This window comes from Motacilla alba, chromosome 3 (genome assembly GCF_015832195.1).
Source record: "Motacilla alba alba isolate MOTALB_02 chromosome 3, Motacilla_alba_V1.0_pri, whole genome shotgun sequence".
Lineage (NCBI taxonomy): Eukaryota > Metazoa > Chordata > Aves > Passeriformes > Motacillidae > Motacilla > Motacilla alba.
This window is the reverse complement of record NC_052018.1, coordinates 70,260,995-70,282,241: the sequence shown is the minus strand read 5'-3', so window position 1 is coordinate 70,282,241 and position 21,247 is coordinate 70,260,995.

Genomic DNA, 21,247 nt, shown 5'->3' with positions numbered 1-21,247 from the left:
CACCTCTGCAGAGCTATTGGGTTCCATGTGTTAGAGCAATGACATAGACATCTGTCATATCCACAGGTGCTCCTCCCATGAATAGAACTACTTTTTTTGTTTTGCTTCCCAGTTTACTAGTCTCTAAACACTGATTATGACAAGTTTTGCTTGCCCAGATTATGACAAGTTTTACTTGCCCAGATTAATAGTATTGTCAGAGCACAAGTGAAAGTATTTACAGAATACAAACTGCAAAAAAAATCATGGAGTGTATTGTACTTGTAAGTGCTCCTTTGCCACAGTTCAGGTTCTTTCTGTGTTCAAGGATTATAAGTTTAAAACAACTGATTAGCAATAGGGAAAAGGTTTCTATAACCTTTTAAAAGGTTATTTTATTCCATCACTAATGCTTATTCACAGGTTTTATGCAACGTTTTTCAAGTTGGTTAAAATGTGTAAGTTTATCTATGTGTGTGTCTGTTCAGATAAGTCAACCAACAGCTATGGATACTGAAAACTGGAGCCTAAGAGTAGCTCAATAGTGTTGGAGGAGGATATAGGATATCAGAGGATTCTACATCCTATGGCAGATCTCCTAAACCCTCCTGATGAGCCACATCAGTGTTTGCTCTATCTGTTCCAGATCCCTTTTGGAGCAGAAAGAGGCACAACAGCCCTGGGGCCACCTGGAGTGCAGCCATAAGGTCCCAGAGCAGCACAGAGCACATCTGCCAGAGCTCTGCTGCTCACTTTGCAGCCTGCTGGGTGTTTGTTACCTCTTCCCAGGTAATGAGGAGAATTGTGTTTTCCCCAGTGACTTCTGTACATTCTGTGCAATATCTCTCAGTGTCTCTCCTTGCCTCCCACTATCTGACAAGCTTCTGCCTCCGTGGCCAGCACTGCATAAAATGAGTGTGTGTAAAAAGAACCTTTGGCCTGGTCTTACAGCTTTGAGATGCATGGGAATGCTTCTGCAGAAAGTTACAGACAAGGCAAAGCATAACCCCCTCCAATCAGAGAATGGTTGAGGTGGGAAGGTGTGGATGCAACAGCCTGGTCAGAGAGCAAGAAAACAGGCTTTGTTTTCTCTCAGTGGACTTGTGAGACTTTTTAGGGAGTTGTAGAAATGATGATAACTTGTTAGTATAAAGAACCTGCAGGTTGTGTTTTTCTGCTCTGTTTTTCTGTTCTGCTCAAGGACTGTTTGTGAGAAAGATGTTTTTGTCAATCAGCCAATCAAGTAGAATGTGTCGAATCTGTCCATAAAAGAGAGGATTTTCATGTTAAAGTCTCCTTCTCCTGCAAACCAGCCTTTGAGTGAATTTGTGTAATTTCTGGCTCATTGGTGACAGGAAGGCACCTCTGGGGATGATCTAGTCTAGCTGAACCTCCAGCTCAACAAGGCTTTTGCTAGAGCAGGTTGCCCAGGACCATGTCCAGATTTAGGACAGTTTTTAAAATAAACAAATAAAGGCCAGAATAGCAGTCTCCAGTATCTTTTAGAAGAGAAGGGACAGTCCACAGAACCTCAGGAGTGTACCAAAACATGCTCTGCAAGGACACAGAGTGTCACATAAATCAAACTCCTATACTCTGGGTAGGTAACCTGTACTGACCCATAAACTCACCTGAAAATAAGATGGTCCAGTATGCATTCTGCCCTAAAGATCTGTTTAGACAGGGAGAAAAGGCATGGAGCTCATATTTAGAAAAAATAATGGGAAGAATTAAAGACCCTGTTCTCGACAAACTAATTTCAGCACAATACACTGATCCTTCTGAAAGTGTAGAGGACCCCTTGCAAAGAGCCAGCATGAAGGAGCTGCATTGTGTAATTTTTCTGTTGTCAGGGAAATGCAAAAAAGAATTCCAAGTGTTTCTGGAAATTTAAGCAGTTTTTCTATCACATTGTCATAAAAATACATGCTCCTAAGCATTTGTACAAAGGTACCTGCAAACAACAAAAGTGTTTCTCAAAACCTGCATCCTATGAAAAAGATACTACATGGTATTCTGGAGTGTATAGAATGGTTTAATTTTGAACAGAAATGATTGCCTTTTAGGAAAAACACCTTTACCTTCTTTCTTGTCATGAGACTTTGCCCTGCTCTACAAAATGAAAAGACCACTTCATCCATCCTTTTCAGCATATTTCACAGATATTCCTCCCATGCTTAGTTATTTTGGGGTGGGGAAGGGCTGGTTTGGGGTGTTTGTTTGCATTATAAAATTGTAAAAATATTCTATTTTAGTAATATTAAATGTCAGACAGTATGTTATTTAATTTTGGTTGCTCTTTGTAAATGAAGAAACAATCTGCTTTCTGTGGAGAAGAAAGATGTTTTAAATTCCAAACATTGTAAGGTTCCAAAGAATTATTACCAGGAGATAAACCAACAAATTCTTCTGAGGACATTATTGTTACTATAGAAACATGCCTACATCCAGAACTTCACTGTGAGGTAAGAAGGGAGAATTTGCTTCATTAATCAACTTTACTCTCCTGTCACAACTTGGTTGATGGGGACGATGGTAACCACTGGGCAGAGAAGCACAGTGGTAAAAGCATCTCCTGCCCACTTCAGTAAAAACAGACTGAGCAAGATGCAAGTTTTTGTTCAGAGCTGGCTCTGAGATGGCCTTTCTTTCAGCCACCAGGTTATGTGTTACAGAACCCAACACCAAAACTGTCTTAGTCATCTCCTGCTAAAAGAAATCTACAGTTGTGTAGTTATAGCTTCAAGACCAAAAATGTCAGCCTGTAGCCCTTGTGAACCTGCAGCGTGGTCATGCCCCTGCCTTCTTGCATCTTCATTCCAAACATCATTTTTTAAATTTGATGCTTCTTCAAGCAGACTTTCATTAGCTGGTGGGTTGCACTGCTGCAGGAAGCCACTGGGGCAAATAGTGCAGCATGAATTTTTGAATTGAATGGACAATATTATTACTAAAGTTTTATCTAATATAGGAACACAGACAAAGATATAACAAAATCCCAGGTTTTAAAGAGTACAAATGCTTTCCTCTGCCATTCCACCACTGCTCTTTTTTAATAACATTGCACATATGCTTCCACCCTCCCTGTTGTCACATTCTCGAGAGACATGGAAGGCCATCCTCTACATGGGCAAACAGCCCCCAGGAGCCAGAGCTGGGCTGTTATTTCCTTTAGATACCATTTCAGTGATTTAGTTCCAAAACAACAGGTTATGAGCCAGGCTATTGGCCAAACAGAGCACAGAAAGGCAAGAGGTGCCTGGGGTGGCATGGAGACTTCCAGTGGTTTTACTTCTGTCTCTCTATGGCAGTTCCCAGAAGCACACCATGCCAAGATGAACATCGATAGAGCTGGTACCCATGTCATTCCTTGCTGGGAGCAAAAGTTGTCTTGCTGAGATGACAGCCATGCTCTCTGGCCACTGCATTCACTTGGCTGCAGACTGTTGAATTTAGAAGTCAGGGAGGAGCTAAGACACCCAAAAACAAGCTCGTTGAACTTTCTATTAAATTTCTCATGCTCCCTGCAAAGTACCACAGAAAATCTCACGGGAAGGTAGGAAAGGACCTTTATGTACAGATTTTTCAGGCTAAGTTAGAAAGGAGAGGGCGCTTGCAGTAGCCAGTTCTGACCCAGGGATCTCCCTGAAGTAGCCAGGCCACATCCACACACTCATGACTTCATTCCCAAGACAGACACACAGCAGCAGGTACTGTGGAAGAGCTGTGCACTGCACTCCACCCAGCATGTCCCCAGCCTGGCAGTGCAGGAGGCCAGGGCTCCCCATGCACCTGCTCAGCTGAGACACATCTCCTCCCCAGTGTCGTCTGTACCACCAAGGGCAGCACGCTGCTCCAGAGGGAGACAAGCTGAGCTGCTGGCTCCTCTCCACACATCATGAAGAAGGTAAAATTATGTAAAGTTATGCAAAAGCTAACACAATTTCAACCACAGTTAAACTTTCTTGGAAGGCTCTTTAAGGAAGAAGTCACGACGTGTAGTTGCTGAGTGACGGGGATTTACCTGTGGTGGCACAAGGAGGGCTCCTTCTCTCCTTGATGAAATGAGAAGTGATTGTCGGAAGGGTGGAGATGGACTGAGTTGATTATCTGAAGGGTGATGGACTGGATTAAGATCTAAGGTTTTGTGATATTCTGTAAGAATTGAGTGGGGGGAGGAGAAATGTTTGAAAGGTTTCCATTCTGCTCTGTGTGTTAATTTTATTGTAGTTCTATGATAATAAAGTTTTTTTCCTGTCTTGTTCACAAGTGGAGGCCTGCTTTGCTCTGTCTCTGATCGCATCTCACAGCAGACACCGGGGAAGAATGGGTTTTCATGGGGGCACTGGCATTGGGCCAGCGTCAAACCATGACACAGGGTTTAATAAAGATTAAAGCAGTAGACTGCTTGAACAACTATTGTCACAACTACAGAAGTTAATACAGAATACCTTCTCTACTGAGATATTTCAAGAACATCAATTTAAAATGCAATTGGAAGGATTATTCAAGTTCCCGATGAATATTCAGGGAACTTTCTAAGGAAATATGCCATGGAGAAAACCCATTAACTTTTGTATCAGACTCTCTAGGAATCTCCCATAAATTGATTAGCTTCCAAACTAGAAAGTACATGACTTTGCCTCTATTTCCTCTGAAGAGTTTATTTCTAGCCCACCCCTGCCTCTTAGTCCTAAAATGCCTTTAGAAACTTATGATCCTTTCTAAAAAAAGATACTGAAAGTTGGGCTTCTGCCAAAGTCATAATTATTAGTCAAGAAACCAGACTCACATACTTGCCTCATTTTTTCTGTGTTTAATAGATATATATTCTAATATGCATAACAATTTTTATTGATGACACAGAGGTATAATGATTTTTAAATTAAGCAAAAACAAAGTAATACCAAACTATAACCTCTGAAAAAATGAAGATATAAACCAAAAAGAGGAATACATTAATTTGCTTCATGGGTGGTTTCCTGAAAGTTAAATTTCATGCAAAGCTAAAACATGAGCCTTCTCATTTGAAGTTTTTTTTTTTATAGTTTTGCATTACACAGATAATTACTACAGGGTTTTTTGTTTTCTTTTTACATGCAGACAGCTATGCAACATAGTCAAAATTCTTAGGCTCACTGTTGACAAACTATATGAAAATACATTTTAAAATCTTTCCCTGTGAGGAATTTGATCTTTCCCTGTGAGGAATTTGTTTCAGCCCTTTAATCACGTCACAACAATTCTTTGCACTCATTTGATTTCCTAACAGTCTTAAAAAATGGAGTAGGTAAGCACAATGTTCTACTACAATATCACCAGCCTCACCAGCCTACAAAGGGTTCCCCTGCCTTCTGCACCCTTTACCCCTAGACATCAGATCAGCCCACTTTCCAATACAATTACTTTACCGCCTCATAACCCATGTGGAGGTACAAGCACCCTTTTCTTTCCACTGTAGCAGCCTGGAAAGAGTTAAAAGGAGTCTGCCTCCTCCTCTCACCCAAATTGTTTATTAGGCAGGACTTCTCTGGAAGGAAGCTCCTCAAGACAGTCCTGGAAAGGGTGAAAAATGAGAAAGGTCCATAAGAGATCTACATGTAGGAAATGAATAAGAGAACCCTTTGCAGGCTCACATGGGAAGGGTGAGGGATCTTATTTTAAATTAAACTCCCCATGTCCCTCATACCAACAAAAATGAGGTCCAGAGTCCATCTGCTGGTACGAAATTCTGACCCACTCTTGCTGTAGTATCAATGGTGCTAATTTGTGGTCTCTCATATGGGGTTATGTGGAGTAGGTGTCTGTGCCCCAGGCACCCTCCGTGAGAGGGAGTCCTAAAAAACCCCTTACCTGGGACTTCTGCAGGTGGCTGTGGGAAGAGAGAGATGCCTGTGCTTGTGCTCGGTAGCACAGCAGGGGAAGGCTGTTAGAGGAGGTGCAGTGTGACCTCAGTTGGCAGATGTCAGCTCAGAGTTTCTCTTCAGAAGTGGTGCAATAACAGAACTGTGCTTCAGGAAGCTGCCAGCTGCTGACAGCTGGTGAGCATAGAATGAATAGCTACTGGTGAGGGTCCTTCAGCCTGCCCCTGCATGCAATCTCTTCCTCTGGTTTGGTCTAGTAGTCCAGAACAACTCCCTGCTTCCTCCGCTCCCAAAACTTGGTAGTTGGCACATTGTGGTTCAGTGTGTGGGGGACTGTGGTTAACTTCCCCTGTTTTGCCTGTATATAATGTACAATATAAACTTTGCTTCTGAGGGTTTTGGATATCAGGAACACACTGGTGAAAAGTTGGATGGGAAATGAAATGACTCACAGCAATCATCAGTTGAAACTAATACTTTGTTATGAATCCCTGTTTCCTACACAATCTCATTATTGCAAGGTTCCTACACTAATTGGAATCACAACTTGAAAGTATCAAATTTTAAAATAATCAGAATAAACAATTTATCAAGCTGCCTTTTAAATAAATATTGCATTACTTGTTTAATAGATTTTTTTTAATAATGAGGTTTGGGCTTTTTTAAAATATCATTAAGTGCAATCTTGCTTTCACCAGGGAGACTGTGTTTTGTCAGAAAGACAATTATTCTTCTGGAAGTATTACACTGTGAAATTTGTAGAAAGTGTTTGCCTGGATCCCTGAGATCTAAACCCATCTGTAGTGCCACACAGAGCTTATGCTGCATAAAGCATTATGGTTTGCTTTTTTCTTTTGCCCTTCATAAAACTCTAAAATGGTCCAGGCTACAAATACTGGCACAGATCTAGGAAAAAAAGACATAGTTGATTTTCATGACAAAGAAGAAAATTGTATTAAGATAACTTATATCTTTCTTACTTCCCTACACTTTCCAACTAATATTTTATGGGCATTGTGTGAATAGATTTATGCAAAGTATGTTCCCATGGGCTTGCTTGAAGACTGCCAACCACTCATGCTAAGTTTGTTTGGACTCTATAATTTTACTTCAGTCATACCAGAAATGAAAAGGAGTTGTGTTTGCCACTGAAGAACACACCTATAAATTCACATAGAACAAGAGAAGACAACAGGCCAAAAACTGTGAGGGGACTGTAAGGGGAAGAACTAGGTTTTACCTGACTGGACTGTGTAAGACAGAGGTTCAGGCCCCTCTTGTAGTAGTTGCACCTCCATTGCACAGCAGGAAGCAATGAAGTGGGATTTTGAAATAGTGTGAATAAAAGAATTGGTCTCACAAGGTTTGAGGGAGTCAACTGCACATACTTGGGCATCAAGGAATAAATATTCTTGCCTGAGTATTTGTTTTGCTTCTGTTAAACTGTTTTGCTAATTTATTATTTTTAAAGCCTGACAGACCACAGGCAGCACATTTGTCTTTTGAAATTTAGTCTAGAGGTAGCTCAACTTTCTTGGCCTTATGTTGCACAGTCCATAGACTGAGAATGCCTGCAGATGACGGTTTGGGTGCACAGAGTACGTTGGTCAGTGTCTGCTCTTCTGGGCAAAATGAAGGCAATGAAGCCATCCTTGGAACTACACCCAAGTAATACCATGGAGAAGGGGCTTTTTTTCTGCCTCCCCAGCCACCCACTTCACCTGCCACACATCTAATGAGGTGCATGCAAAACATTATTTATCAGAGGTGCACAACTCCGTTAGAAGCTGATGGTTATTATAGGTAAAATGGTATGTGCTCCCTCTCCTAACCAAAGAGGTAATAATGAACTGCAGAGCAGGATGCATAGTAGATATTTGTATTATGATTTGCCTTTGATGTTTGTGTCAAATATTTCAGCATTGGTATAAAGCTTGATTTAATTCTCAAAATGTGTTAACAACTAACAACCATCAAGTCTTTTTCTAATGCAACTTTTTAAATGCACAGTATAAAATACAGGATTGAATTACACGGGTATACGATTATGCTCGCAAAAATGTATTGCAATGAGCTTTTCCCTTTATAGGCAGGAAATGAAGTGCTGTAATTATATGACAACATAAAACCAGAGCAGTGAAATTGGAATCTGGTTCTTTCTTTTTCTTGATCTACTGTCAGCAGACATGAGCTTGACCCATTCTCTGTTTCATGTAGCTCAAAAGAGATTCCTGGTGAGAATCCGGAGCAAAACTGGTAATTTAGAGACTTGAGAAGTGAGTCATTGCCCAAAGCATGCAGTCCACTTGCTCCAGTGCTGGTGAGCAACAGGGCAATGCCCCACAGTTCCTCAGCTCCCTCACTCAAACATAAGGTCTTTTAGAATTTAACACATATTTTAATCACATTAAAGCACCCCTCAACACAGAATAATTAAAGCTGGTTTTGGAATATGCTCTGTTCAGGGTTTCAGTCATGCCATAAGATATATTTGTTTGAGGCAAAAGGACAAGCTCCACAACCCTCCCTGTCCCACATAGAACAAGACTTGAAATTTAAGTCACAGAGGACAAACATGTGGAACCTCTGATGCTGCTTAATTGTGAAAATATGATTTACAAAATACAGTACTGGTACCAAGAGGACATGATAATGTCAGTTTCAAAGCATTTATAATGCTTTTTATAAAATATTTGACAGAAAGGCTACAAGAAAACAAAATTGATACTTTCTGAGTAAGGGATTCATTCTTATTTTGGAAAAAAACATATTGAATAAGTATTGCACCCACAGTATAATGAGCTCTTCATAACAGTGATACTTTCCGAAGTAAACTTTAAATTAAAGAATTACAATTAGCTCTATGTTTCCAAAAATAAAGTCTGGACCCACTGTATCTGTATGAATGCTTAATACCAAGGTGTATGACCCTCAAAATAGGAAGAGCTGTGTTTGAATACTCTCATTAGGAATTCTGCTTCAGCTGAAGTCATCTGTGGTTACCTTTGTGGTCATCTAACTGCAGAGACTGGAAGACAGAAGGAAACAAATGGAATAAAGTTTTTGCTGGTAAGGGTTGAGACAGGTTGGAGCGTCAGCCTGGAAAGGGCTGCTGAAGGACAGGCTGAGCTGCTAGAGGAGCTATTCCTTGAAAAACTTGCTTCTGGGCAATGGCTGGGGATTTTATGCCAAAGATCAGTTAGGCATGTTCTGAAAAATACTAATAATGATTAGTATTGGGATTTCTCAAGGAAAGAAGAGAAACACTTGTTAATTGCTAGGAAAACCACAACACCCAGATCTTCATTTTAAAGTAGCTCTTATCAAAGTACTTCTAGTGACCTCCCCCCTCAGAAGCTGCTGCACTTCAGGCGCACTTCCAACTCTACAGAAGATGTTTTATGTGATCACTGAATATTAATTGACTTGTACAGAACTGCAGAACTTAAACATAATGTAGATCAATGCTGATTCCTACTTTCAGTTACATAGTTCTTCCATGAAATTTCTTTGTATTTGTATAATTGTTTTCAGTACTGTGAGAATAGAGAGTATTTGCGATCGAAGCAGTTAATCTTGATTAAGATGGAAGGGGAAGCCACTTATTGCATACATAATGCATTAACTGTGTAAGAAAAGCTTTTGAATCAGTGGTCTCCGGTAGGAAGATTCTGTGTCAGGCTGCTGTTATGGTATGCTGCTGTGTTGTGGTTTACTTGACTTAATTGGAGGAATATGTTATAACAATTTTTTAACCATCTTAACAAGAAATATAAATACTCCACCTGTTTTTTCTCTTCATGATCACAGGACCTATCACAAGTTGCTAGTGCAATACAAATATTCATTGTGTTAACAAGAAGTAGGATATGTATCTTTGTAATACAGATTACTGAACATTGAAGTATAGATTTTTAATGTGGGAAAATAGATATTGCATAATCTGTGTTAGTAAAGACAAACCTCCCAGGTGTTTCACACCATATTGCATAGGAGACTAGAGTACAGGTATCTTGCTAACTCTAGAGCCCTTGTTTCTTCTTTGCTTGAGAGGATTGATATTCATGGAGGAAAAGTGGGACTGAGGAAATGATGTATATCTCACTAACATCATCAGGTGATTGTTTGAGTTTTTACTCCTATCCAGAGTGAAAAGGAGGACTAACATAAAGCTGGTATTAATGCCTGCCCTGGCATGTGATCTATGTGCTCAGCAGGTTTCTATTATCACTGTTGAGGGATCCAGTTTAACCTATCCTCATTCTGTTCCAAAGTGATCTCCTCCAGAAGTGAGGGATCCATTCTGATCCTCATTCTGTTCCAAAGTGTCTGTTTGGGTAAGCTGGGTTTAATCTTCAGTTTGGTTGGAAAATAAGCATTATTGCTGCATCTTACAGACTGAAGTTTAAAGTCAACAAGATCTCTGCAATAGTTAATGCTGATCTGATGGAACTGCCAAATTAAGATATTTGTCCTGTGGAACTACGAAAACCATAATTAAAGCTCAGTAAAGGGAACCTCTATAAACATCTTCATGTATTTTCCTGTGCACACTGGTTTTTCGATTGTCCTCTCTTCCCATGCTTCAAGAAAAGCAGGAGGTGAAATTTCCCATCTCCTTGATATTGATTTAATAGTTCTTTTTTTTTTTTCTCACTCCTGAAGACAGATAATCTATAGGAAATTATTCTGAAAACCCTATGAATCCTGTTGAATGAGTTGGAGCTGAACTATCTTCTCAATGATCTCAGAGAGGATGCCTGACTTCAAATCACAGCAATGCTATCTGTCTGGCACTGGGAATGCTTACAGGGGGTGGTAACACCCTCCACCAGCTTGGGACTCCAGATAGTTCCAGATAGCATTAAAAGCATGATGATGAAGTACTGAGCTCTTCCCTACATCCCTTTCTGAATGAAAGGAAGTGGCTACTGCTGAATACAAAAGTTAACTTTCTAAAGTAGTTCTACGTAGGCAGTAGTAGATGTCTCCTCCACAAAAAGGAGCTGACTTTATACTTTCTGAATACTCTGTCTTGGGAAAAGGTGTATTAGATATCTACAAATACATAATTTCTAAAAGATTTGGGTGAACACCCCATGTTCTAAATGATCAAACTTTTCCAAAAACTAAAGACCTAAACAAACTCAACCATTAATATTTACATAACCACAGCACTTGCCCAAATACTTCTCCAGACTTTAATACTATAATACAGTTTGATTCTACTGTACTCTAACAGGGCTTTTTGATTAAAATTAACAATTGAGCTGCTAGGAATAGGCAAAACAAGGGTTTGTTGGTTTGGGGTTTTCTAATCAAAAAAACCCAATTAGGTGGGAAAAGACCTCTGAGATCATTGAGTCCAACCTATGACCAAACACCACTTGCAAACTAGACCATGGCACTGTCATGTCCAGTCTTTCCCTAACACCTGCAGGGATGGTGGCTCAACCACCGCCCTGGGCAGCCCATTCCAATATTTAATCACCCTTTCTGCAAGGATTTTTTTTTTTTCATGTCCAACCTAAACCTCCCTTGGCAAAGCTTAAGACTAAGTCCTCTCATCCTGTCACCAGTAGCCTGGGAGACCAGCCCCCACCTGGGTACAACCTTCTTTCAAGCAGTTGTGCCCCTGAGCTCCTTTTCTCCAGGCTAAACACCTCTCCTTCAGCTGCTCCTCATAGGACTTGTGCTCCAGACCATTCACCAGCTCCATCCCCCTTCTCTGGACACACTCCAGCACCTCAATGCACTTCCTGAACTGAGGAGCTCAGAACAGGACAGGGTTAACATGTTAGGCTAATGTGCTTTAAAAATCAAAACCTGGATGCAATCTTTCTACATGCAGATTAATGATATTTAAATTTCCAGTTCAGGCCAGGACAGTGAAAAGTTATGTGGTCCTGTTAGGAAAAAGAATTCTCTACAGGCTGAGTTTTGAAAATTAGAACAATTTTTCTACTTAATATCTCTGACATTTACTGATATTACTAAATGCCAACTATAAAAAAGTTTACATGGAGAAAGATGATGTTCTGGACTGCTTGAATGGTCAAGCAAATGTTTTCAGAGGTGTTAATTGCACCATTCATCTCAATAGGATTCTGGTGCTAAGGCCAAATAGTGACAGTCTTTTTAATTTCCACACAACTGATCAAAGCAGGCAAGAGGAGAAAAATGCTGTTAATTTTTTTATAAGATCTTGATAAAAGCTTATCTAGTTGAGGCAAATGGATGGTATTTTGCAAAGTCTGATCTGCTTTCCCTTCTGTTCAAATGCATTTTCTCCCTGTAAATTAAGAGTATGCATGTGTCAGTGTCAGCCTTGACATTCTAGCAAGCAAAACAGTTCTTAGAATTCAAGTAGCTCGATATTTTTCAGTAACAAAATTCTTTTGTGTTGATGGCTAAGTAGAGAAATGTGGTGGGTTGGTACTGGCAGGATACCAGGTGCCCACCACCACAGCTGCTCCATCACTCCCCTCCTCAGCTGGGAAGGGAGAGAAAAAAGCATAATGAAAGGCTCCTGGGTTGTAATCAGGCCAGGGAGGAATCACTCAACAATTACTGCAAGAGGCAAAGCATATTTGATTTGGGGAAATCAGTTTTAATTTACTACAGATCACATCAGAATAGGATCCTGAGAAAAAAACCTGCAGTGTTAAGACACCTTCCCCTCACCCCTCCCTTCTTCCTGGGCTTAATTTTACTCCTAATTTTCTCTACCTTTTTCCTCATGAGCAGCACCGAGAGACAGGGAGTGGGGGCTGTGGAAGACTTCATAATATTTCCTCTGTTGCACCTTCCTCAGGGGAAGGAGTCCTCACACTCTTCCCCTGATCCAGCATGGGTTCCCTCCCATGGTGGAAAGTTCTCTGTGATTTTTTTTCAGTGGGAGTCTTTCCAATGGGCTGCATTTTTTTGACACATGTATCCAGCATGAGTCCCTCCTCGGGACTACCAACAAACCTGCTCAATGAGAAGAACCTCCTTCCCTTCCTTCTCTGACCTTGGTGTCTGCAGGGCTGTTACTCCCACATATTCTCACTCCTCTCTCCAGCTGTAATTGCTCCTGCACAGCAACTTTCCCTTTTTTAACTAATTATGTTATCCCAGAGGTGTTAACACGACAGTGTTTTCATACGTCTGCCCATAGCAATCCTCAAGAGAAATTGGTGCGTCTTCACTGGCCACAGGAAATAGATTATCTCTCACATTGACTTTAGCTCTATAATCTGATCAAGGGTCAGTTCTGAAGCTCTTATTGAATTTCTGTGATGGATAAAGATGATGATTAAAGTCTTGAATATTCACGAAAAAGAGACACTGAACTGCAGTATTCTAGAAGCTGCCATTATTAAGCTGGTGAATGTTCCTTTGGTCAGAAATCTCAGCTGTATGACTCTGACTTAGAACCTCCTTGGAATCCAGAAGAAATATTTTTCTTCTAACAAGGCCAATAGTTACATTTTAAGAACCTTGCCAGCAGACTCTAGTCCCTCTAGAAAATGCAAATCTGGCCACTGACTTAAAAATGTCAGGATGGAGATGATGACAGTATAAAAACTGCAAGCTGGAGTCTTAGTTCCACATCAAATGAGTGCTGGAGGACGTTCAGTCTCACTTTTTTTCCCTAGGTCAGTGCTATAGCCATGTCTCAGATGTTTAGGAAGATCAGAGCTCATTCAATCAAGCTTATTAGGTTTTTTATTCAGGCATGGTCAGTGAGACATTAAGGGAGAGAAGTAAAAAGAAGAACACATAATCCTGAAGTTCTACACTGTTTCTTTAGTGTTTAAGCTAATCACTAATAAATGAATAGGATTTCTTCAGGAAACAGGACGAGTGGACACACACCTGTGTCCTGTTCTTGTTAAGCAAAAAATGTTGAAAGAGTCTTGGTGAAAGCTGCAGACAGGGTCATCAGACAAGTGGCTGGATATAACTGACTGAAATAATAAATAAATGTGGAGTGTTGATGAAAGGCACATTCATTCATGTTTTAAAAGCATTGTCTTCATGTCAGAATGAAGGCATGAGGTATTCTGCTGTTTTATGGTGTTTTCATTTTTCCTGGTGTGGAGTGTTAACATAAAAGTGTTCAGTGCTTCCACAAATGCCCAAGAACTCAAGAAGCCAATCTAATTTTTAACACCATCATGTCAATAAAAAAGCTCTGATGGACTTTTACGTAGCAGTGCTGGAGGTACTAGATGAACACCACCATCAGCATGGAAAAAGACATGTGACAGTCCCAGCCAACCTGGGAATCCTAGGATTCATCTTCTGCAATCTTTGTCTTCCTTTCTTAGAGCTTTTATCCATAAATTTTGTTTTGTTTTTTTGGTTTTCTGTTTAGAATTTACCTTTTCCTGTCCTCTTTGAGCTGTTTTGCTCTAGAACGGTGTAGCCTATAATGAACTCTGCAATTAATAACCAATATGAATTGCATTCAACTTTCATGTTCACCACATCAAAGGCCTGCGTACACTATTATTTCCTCTCAAACTTTTCCAAAATACGTGGTAGAATGTTATTTTGAAAAAGCTCCAATGAAAGCAGATGATGTCCATGTGATTAAAGTTACAAACAGCTGTCATATTTAGGGGCTGTAGGGCTTATGCTACTGCACTTTGTAGGCCACTGGGCCAAAGCATTTTGCTGTTTCAGGAGATTATTCTGATCAAATGTTGGGTACTGAGATGCACAAGTGCACTGTTTTTTGGTTCTGCTCCAAAGTTCTTGCTCTTTGATTCCTGCAAGTTTTCATAGTAATAGAAGTAAAAATTGCTCAATTAGAAAGCTCAGAGTTTTCTTTGGCATAAGCATGGAATGCTGGCCTTTAGAATTGCTGGAGTTATTTGATCTGTATCTTTGTAGAGTCTGCCATGTTTCTAATTTACTCTAAAAAGAGGGATCAGTTTCTTTTAGCTTGAAGTAGAGATCAGTGCCCACAAGCAGCTCCCTTGACACACCAGCTAGGATATTAGTATGCAGGGCTTTTCCACGGCAGAGCTATATTGTAGTTTTGTATGTGTAGACATGAGAAAATCAATACACTCATTGTAATCTTCAAAGCAGTGGAAAACTACAAATGCATGAACAATGCAAAACAAAGCCACTATGATTCTAACAAGCATGCACCTGGTGGAATGAAGAGGTTTGTGTCAGTATGGTATTGTTGATTTTCATTCTTACGCTGAACCTTGTAGATATATTTTATTAAGCTAATATTATCACATCTTAAACAAATTAATATATTACATTGCATGGACAAGAAGTGCTAGTAATAGGGTGTGGCAAAATGTGGCAGCAGCAGAACCTTCTGCATGGAGCTTTGCACTGAATTCACCCGTTCGAAGTCTTGCTTTTGCACCACCTGGAGGTTGTAGGCTTCTCTGAAATTAACCTCTCCAAACTCATAAGAAATGCCATTTTTCACTTATGTCTCTACTGAGACAGGCTAGTGTCTTGATGCTATATAGCACCAAAACTCATTCCACTGGGAATTCTCTTTTGGTGCTTGTGCCTGTTGTCACCACAAACAATGCTTTACAGTAACTCGGCATAAATTTGCCAATAGTATGATGGTAAGCAAGTCCTAAAATAAGGTCCGCATCTATTTCCCCCCACCCCCACCCATTCTTCCTGACAGCAAACCCTTGTGCTGTTGTTTGAATGTCAAACTATTCTTATCTCCCAGGCGAGCTCACCTGACTTGACTGATACTTATGGATTTTTCGGTGGGTTTTTTTGGTTGGGAAAAGTCATGCCATGTGACCCTATAGTAAAGTGTACTACAGGATTTCTGTCAGCTCCTGTAAAATTTGTGCGCTGGAAGCTTTACTATGATTTACTGGGTGTTGTGGGTTAGACGTCAGAACTAGGAACTGGGCTTTCATTTCCATGTCAACAATAAGGTTCTGGTGATACTAACTAAATCTCCATCTTAGGCTCTACTGTCAAAATCTGAAAGAAAGTTGAAGCTTTCAACTTGAAGAAGTGAAACAGCACTGAGAAACGCTGTTTTGATAGAAGTGATTCTTGACTAGACACTGCCGTACAAGAACTGGTGACATGCAGGTCGAGGCCAATTCCAGCACCTTCTGCCAGGAAGCATCCAGTGTTGAACCTCAGGGATCTCTTTATCTCCAAGTGGAATAGAAACTTAGGAATCACTTTAAGTGATTTAAGTGATTAGGAATCATTTTAAGTTCAACTTAAAATACATATTGCTAACAATTGTTTTTCAGTTTTAACCAGGTCCTTCATTACCCATTTATATTGCTTGGCAGTCTAGAACTAAGCAATCAATATGAAGAATTATTGCACTCCACAGTCATGGAGCTGTCACTGGAAAGAATTTATGACCTTGAGTGCCACAAGTTGTTATCTTATTGCAGAGAAGCTGAGACTGTTAATTCATTTTGATAACATTTATAATTGCTAGAAATTATTAAACACAGTTTAATCATCTAATTTCTGGAGAAACAGGAAACTTTTTCTTACATGACTCCTCCACCACCACTTTCCACCAATAATATGTTTAGAAAAGGAAGATCTAACACAAATGCTTATGCATAAATGACTCTCAAATTTTGAACTGAGCTCATTACAGTTCCATCTAATCATGGTCCATAGAGTTGGGGTGGCAGAGGCAAGTGAGGAAAGAAGACAATAATTTACAGAAGCTTTTCTAGCTTGACAATTAGAGCAGAAGCTGCAGACTAACCAGAAGTAGAATCTGCACAATTAATTACCAAGGCCTGCAAAACTTCATCACTTCCCAGGAGACAGGCAGAGCTGAAAGTTCCCAGTTGTTCTGTCAAGCACAGAGTGCCCTCGCTTCTTGTTTGGTCCTTTTCCTGGCTCACTGCTGGAGAGAACAGCCTACAAACAAAAGCAGTGTCACCTGCCCACCACTCTGCAGCACTTGTCAGTCTCATTTTAAGTGATGGTACAGCTCAGCATCCCTACTTAATGTTGTTATGGTGACTGTGGGAACCTAACGCTGAGCACTGCATCTGTCTGCTTCTCTACTGCTAATGATCCTGCTGTGTACAACTTCAAAAGGAACAGAACCAATGGGTTGTTTTTTAAAGCCTCGATGATCAAAGAAGCCAGCAACTACAAAACTGCTCTTCTATTAAAAAATTTATGCTTGAGTTGGATCTCAGGTAGAGGAAGGGAGGGTAGATAAATCTCTTGCTACACCTCTACAGCTAGATCCTTTGTTTATTTAGGGCCTTACCATGTTCCTGAAGAAGATGGCAAAAATGCCCCATATGAGCAGCCTCCAGAGGGGCCCAGAACTGGTACAGCAGCTTGGAGAATGAACTGATCAATGCCATGGTCTGGAGCTAAGTGTGTGTGTGGGTGTGTGCAGACACACAAACTTTATTGGGAAGGCACAGAGGGTAAGAACACGTATATGCTGGCACATACCTGGGCAGTTTTATATTACAGAATGGCACAGTTCTCAGGGATATTTTCCTATCATCCCTTCAGCTCTTTGTGCCTTTTGCACTGGCAATGTACCATGTAGGTAAGTAACTTAAAACCAAATAAAATCAACAGGTGCTTAGGAAAGGTATAGAAATGAAGTGTGGGTTTAAAAAAGTTTTTAAACTCAAGTAAAAAAATATAATTGATCAGTGAACAGCATAATGGTTACCTTTTTATCCTCAGCCACAGCCATATGAGAGGTCTTACTAACCTCCTTTATATCCCAGGAACTTTCTGTAAATCAGATTAGTTGGTCTCTCCCTGACCTTTCCACTGTATATTTGCTTGTCTTGTTGGTCTGTGTCAAGCAATACCTCAACACAGACAGCACAGGGTGCAAACCCCTGCAGTAAGATGGACCTCAGGTGATAAGCAGGTGCTCCACAGCCATCCTGCCTATTCTAGATCAAGGCAAGAGAGGGAAGGCTGAACTTCAGTAGGAAATGGCATGCTGATCATTGTTATCACTGATGGACAACTATGGGCCCTTTTGTATGATGCTCAGCTATTTAGATTCCATATGAATGAATTCTCCAGGATGTTCACAATTTTTTCATCTCAAGATTTCCTTTTTCTGCTTCTGAGTAGTGGGAGGAGATTCTGTTGTTTTGGTTTTTTTTGGTTTTTTGGGTTTTTTTTCCCTTGGTGCTGTTTACTTTTCCCTTGTGATTTGGCTGCTTCTGTTTTGTCATTTTGATGACTGCCTCACTCATGCGTCTGCCTGAGTTCAAGAAGCATTGGACAACACCCTCAGCCACAGGATGTGATTCATGAGGATGGTGCTGTGCAGGGTCAGAAGCGGGACTTTGATGATCCTTGTGGGTCCCTTCCAACTCCATATATTCTATGATTCCATGTGGTGAAATGGGAGCCATAGAAGCAGGCAAGCATTGCTCCTCCTGACACCCTCCTGCATTGCAAGCTGCATGGAAATCTCTTTTGTGCTTCATTTTTATCTTTACAAAATGTCACTGAAGAACCTTTCTGAACGTTAGTGCTACAAACTGCATTTCTCAAAGGTATGACACAGATAACACTCTGCAGCTCTGAGCTGGCTCATAGGCCAGAGAGCTGATGAGCATACATGAGTAAAACATGAGAATCAAGAGTAATTAAATTTCATCAGATGAAATGATAACTCTGGAGAGGGGGTTAAGCCTTCATACTTAACCAGATAATGGGCATTCAGAAAAGGGAAAACAAGTCATTACACAAGCCCCAGGATTTATTTCCTTTCAATCTTGTTTGACAACTAAAATGTAATAAAATGGGAAAAGCAAGAAGGCTGCAAATATAGAGGTAGCTATTGACTAATGCAATACAAAACATTAAATTGTATAATAGCAGCAACAGCAGCAACACTTCCTTCAAAATCTAATACTGAATCTGTGTTTTTACTGGTGTGATTTTTGCCTGGCACATGAAATAGCTGCTGCCAGTGAGCAATGGAGATTGATGTCTCTGCTGCAGAGAAGAGATGGACAAGACTGAATCCATGCTTTGACGTGTGTGTCCTGCTACTTCCATAATGTTCATGGAGGCTGTAGCAAACACACCTAAGCAAAGCGCTTTATTGTTTTAGGATGGAAAACTGCTGTTGGTAAAGTGCATGTTTGTTGTATATCTCTTCAAAGTCATGAGCAGAGCTGCATATTACTGCTGAGTTTGTTTTTTTTTACATTTGGCTGTTAAAATTAGGCTTTAAAAATGGCTTCTGTACACTGCAGTATCTCTGTTTGTGTATAATATTGAAAAATATTATACCAGGTGGAGCAAAGACCATCCACAACTACTGGAGGAGGGAAGGAAGGGAGCATGACTTGGCTTTGCAAGGACCAGGTCATTTTTTATGGACTAATGCAGCCAAAGTGAATTAGAGGCATAGAACAGCCACCTCAGTAACTGCATGGTGTGGGTGGGCTTTTGTCTTGAATGGTATCATAGTAACTCACAATTCAGCAGGTGGGAGGAGAAGCCACACAAAAAAGGCTCTTTTATTTATGACAACAAAAGGAATAAATAAAAAATTTCTCTCTAAGAGACATCAAAAGCCAGGCTAAAATATGTTGTGATGAGAATTTGTTTTGGTTTAGTAGAGAAATACATTTGAGGTTACAAGACAATAATTTTAGTAGTAGCTGAGGGTTAAAACCTTGTCACAAATGTGTATGAGTACTGAAGGATTGCAAAACACTATCTGTAGCTCAGTGTTCAGGAAATAACAGTTGCTGTGTTTTATTTGGGCTACTTCATTTCTTTTTTAATGTTTACGAAAGTGCATCCAAGGCAATATAAAAATGCCATGTGAGATACAGAAGGTGCAAATTACATCTTCATTGCACTGCAAAGCATAAAAAGTTGCTGGTTTTCAACTTTTTAATGTGTGAAATTTCAACTGCAGGAGAACAATAAAAGAAAAGTTATTTATTCTATTTATTTCTCTTTTTAGCTATTTGATACAACCAAAATTTTTATTTCTGGCAGGCATTAAAAAATCCAGTTAGGGTGGTTTGCAATGTCCTTGTTTTCTTTATTTATTACAGATTCTAAATGTCAAGGCTAACATTTTACTTATTTCTAAAGTAATAGAAATATTTCAATTTAAAAAAAAAAAAAAACAACTCACAGTGACCTGAAGAAGACTGTGGGGGAGATACAGTCTTGCAGATCCTCTGTTTCACACAGCACAGTTATTTCCTGAGGTGACATGGAGTTCTCTGTCTTAGGAATTGTAATTTTTGTCTTTGGATTACTCTTTCAAGGACAATATTTGTATTGCAAGACAGATAAGGGGAGTGTCCCTTTTCTAATGAAGATGTGTAAGCATAATGTGATCTCTTCCTTACCTACATGTATGGTGTTAGTTTGCCTTCCTCATATTTATCATGTTCTTAATAGGGCCCAATTTTTCTTTTAATTTTCTGACATTCCCCATTTTTACTTTAATAGGAATTTTGCAAGGGCAAGCAAAGGAAAACCTTTATACAAGGAAAACCTTTATCTCAAAACCAATAAAGGTATATTCCAAAAAAGGAATATAAAAATGCACCTGAGAAGAAACATTACCAAGAGAGGAACACAAGGTTCTATGAACTTTTAAGACACTCTTATGTGTTTAGCTTAAGCAAAAATAGAAGAAGATATTTGCAATAAAATTTTCTTGTGGTCACATTTCTTTTGAAAATACATTAAAGTGATTGATTGCAAAAATCATGTCACCCTTAACAATGAGAGCCTACCTGTGAGTTCAAAGACTAGACATCGAAAGCAACTCTACTAACCTGGTGAAGTTTCACTGGTATGAAGTAGGTTAATTGAGATTAGAGGATAACTTTGTCATAAATTTTAATGTCTTGAAACTAGTGTGCTTCTCTTGAGAAATGCAGTTGCTTGTGTCTATATAGAAAAAAACTATTTCCACATAGGTGACCAGATATAAAGAATATTTTAACTACCTGGGACATTAATTTTACATATTTAAGTAAATAATCTAAGCACTGTTTCCAAAAGAGAAGGTTAAGATCTGTTTTATAGGCTGTTGTATATTAGGATTACAATGCAATTTACTTGACAATAAATCTTTCTAAAGTTATTGTGCCACAGATGAATGATTTTAAACAACAATGATGGCATTCATCTTGATCTTTGTGATGTTTTGATAGGCATGATTATGTATACACGCTTTTAATCCACTTTGTCCATGTATTTCTGAGCTGTATTTGCTTATACAGATTGTGAGGCAACAGTTATAGTGGTGTGGTACGTCTGTATCAATTCTTGTAAATGAAAATGTACCTTTAGACCATCAAGTGATGCTAGCATACTTCCAGCTACCAAAAAAGAGAAAAAGAACAACTAAAACACAAAAACCCTGCTAGAGGACATTGGCATATGTG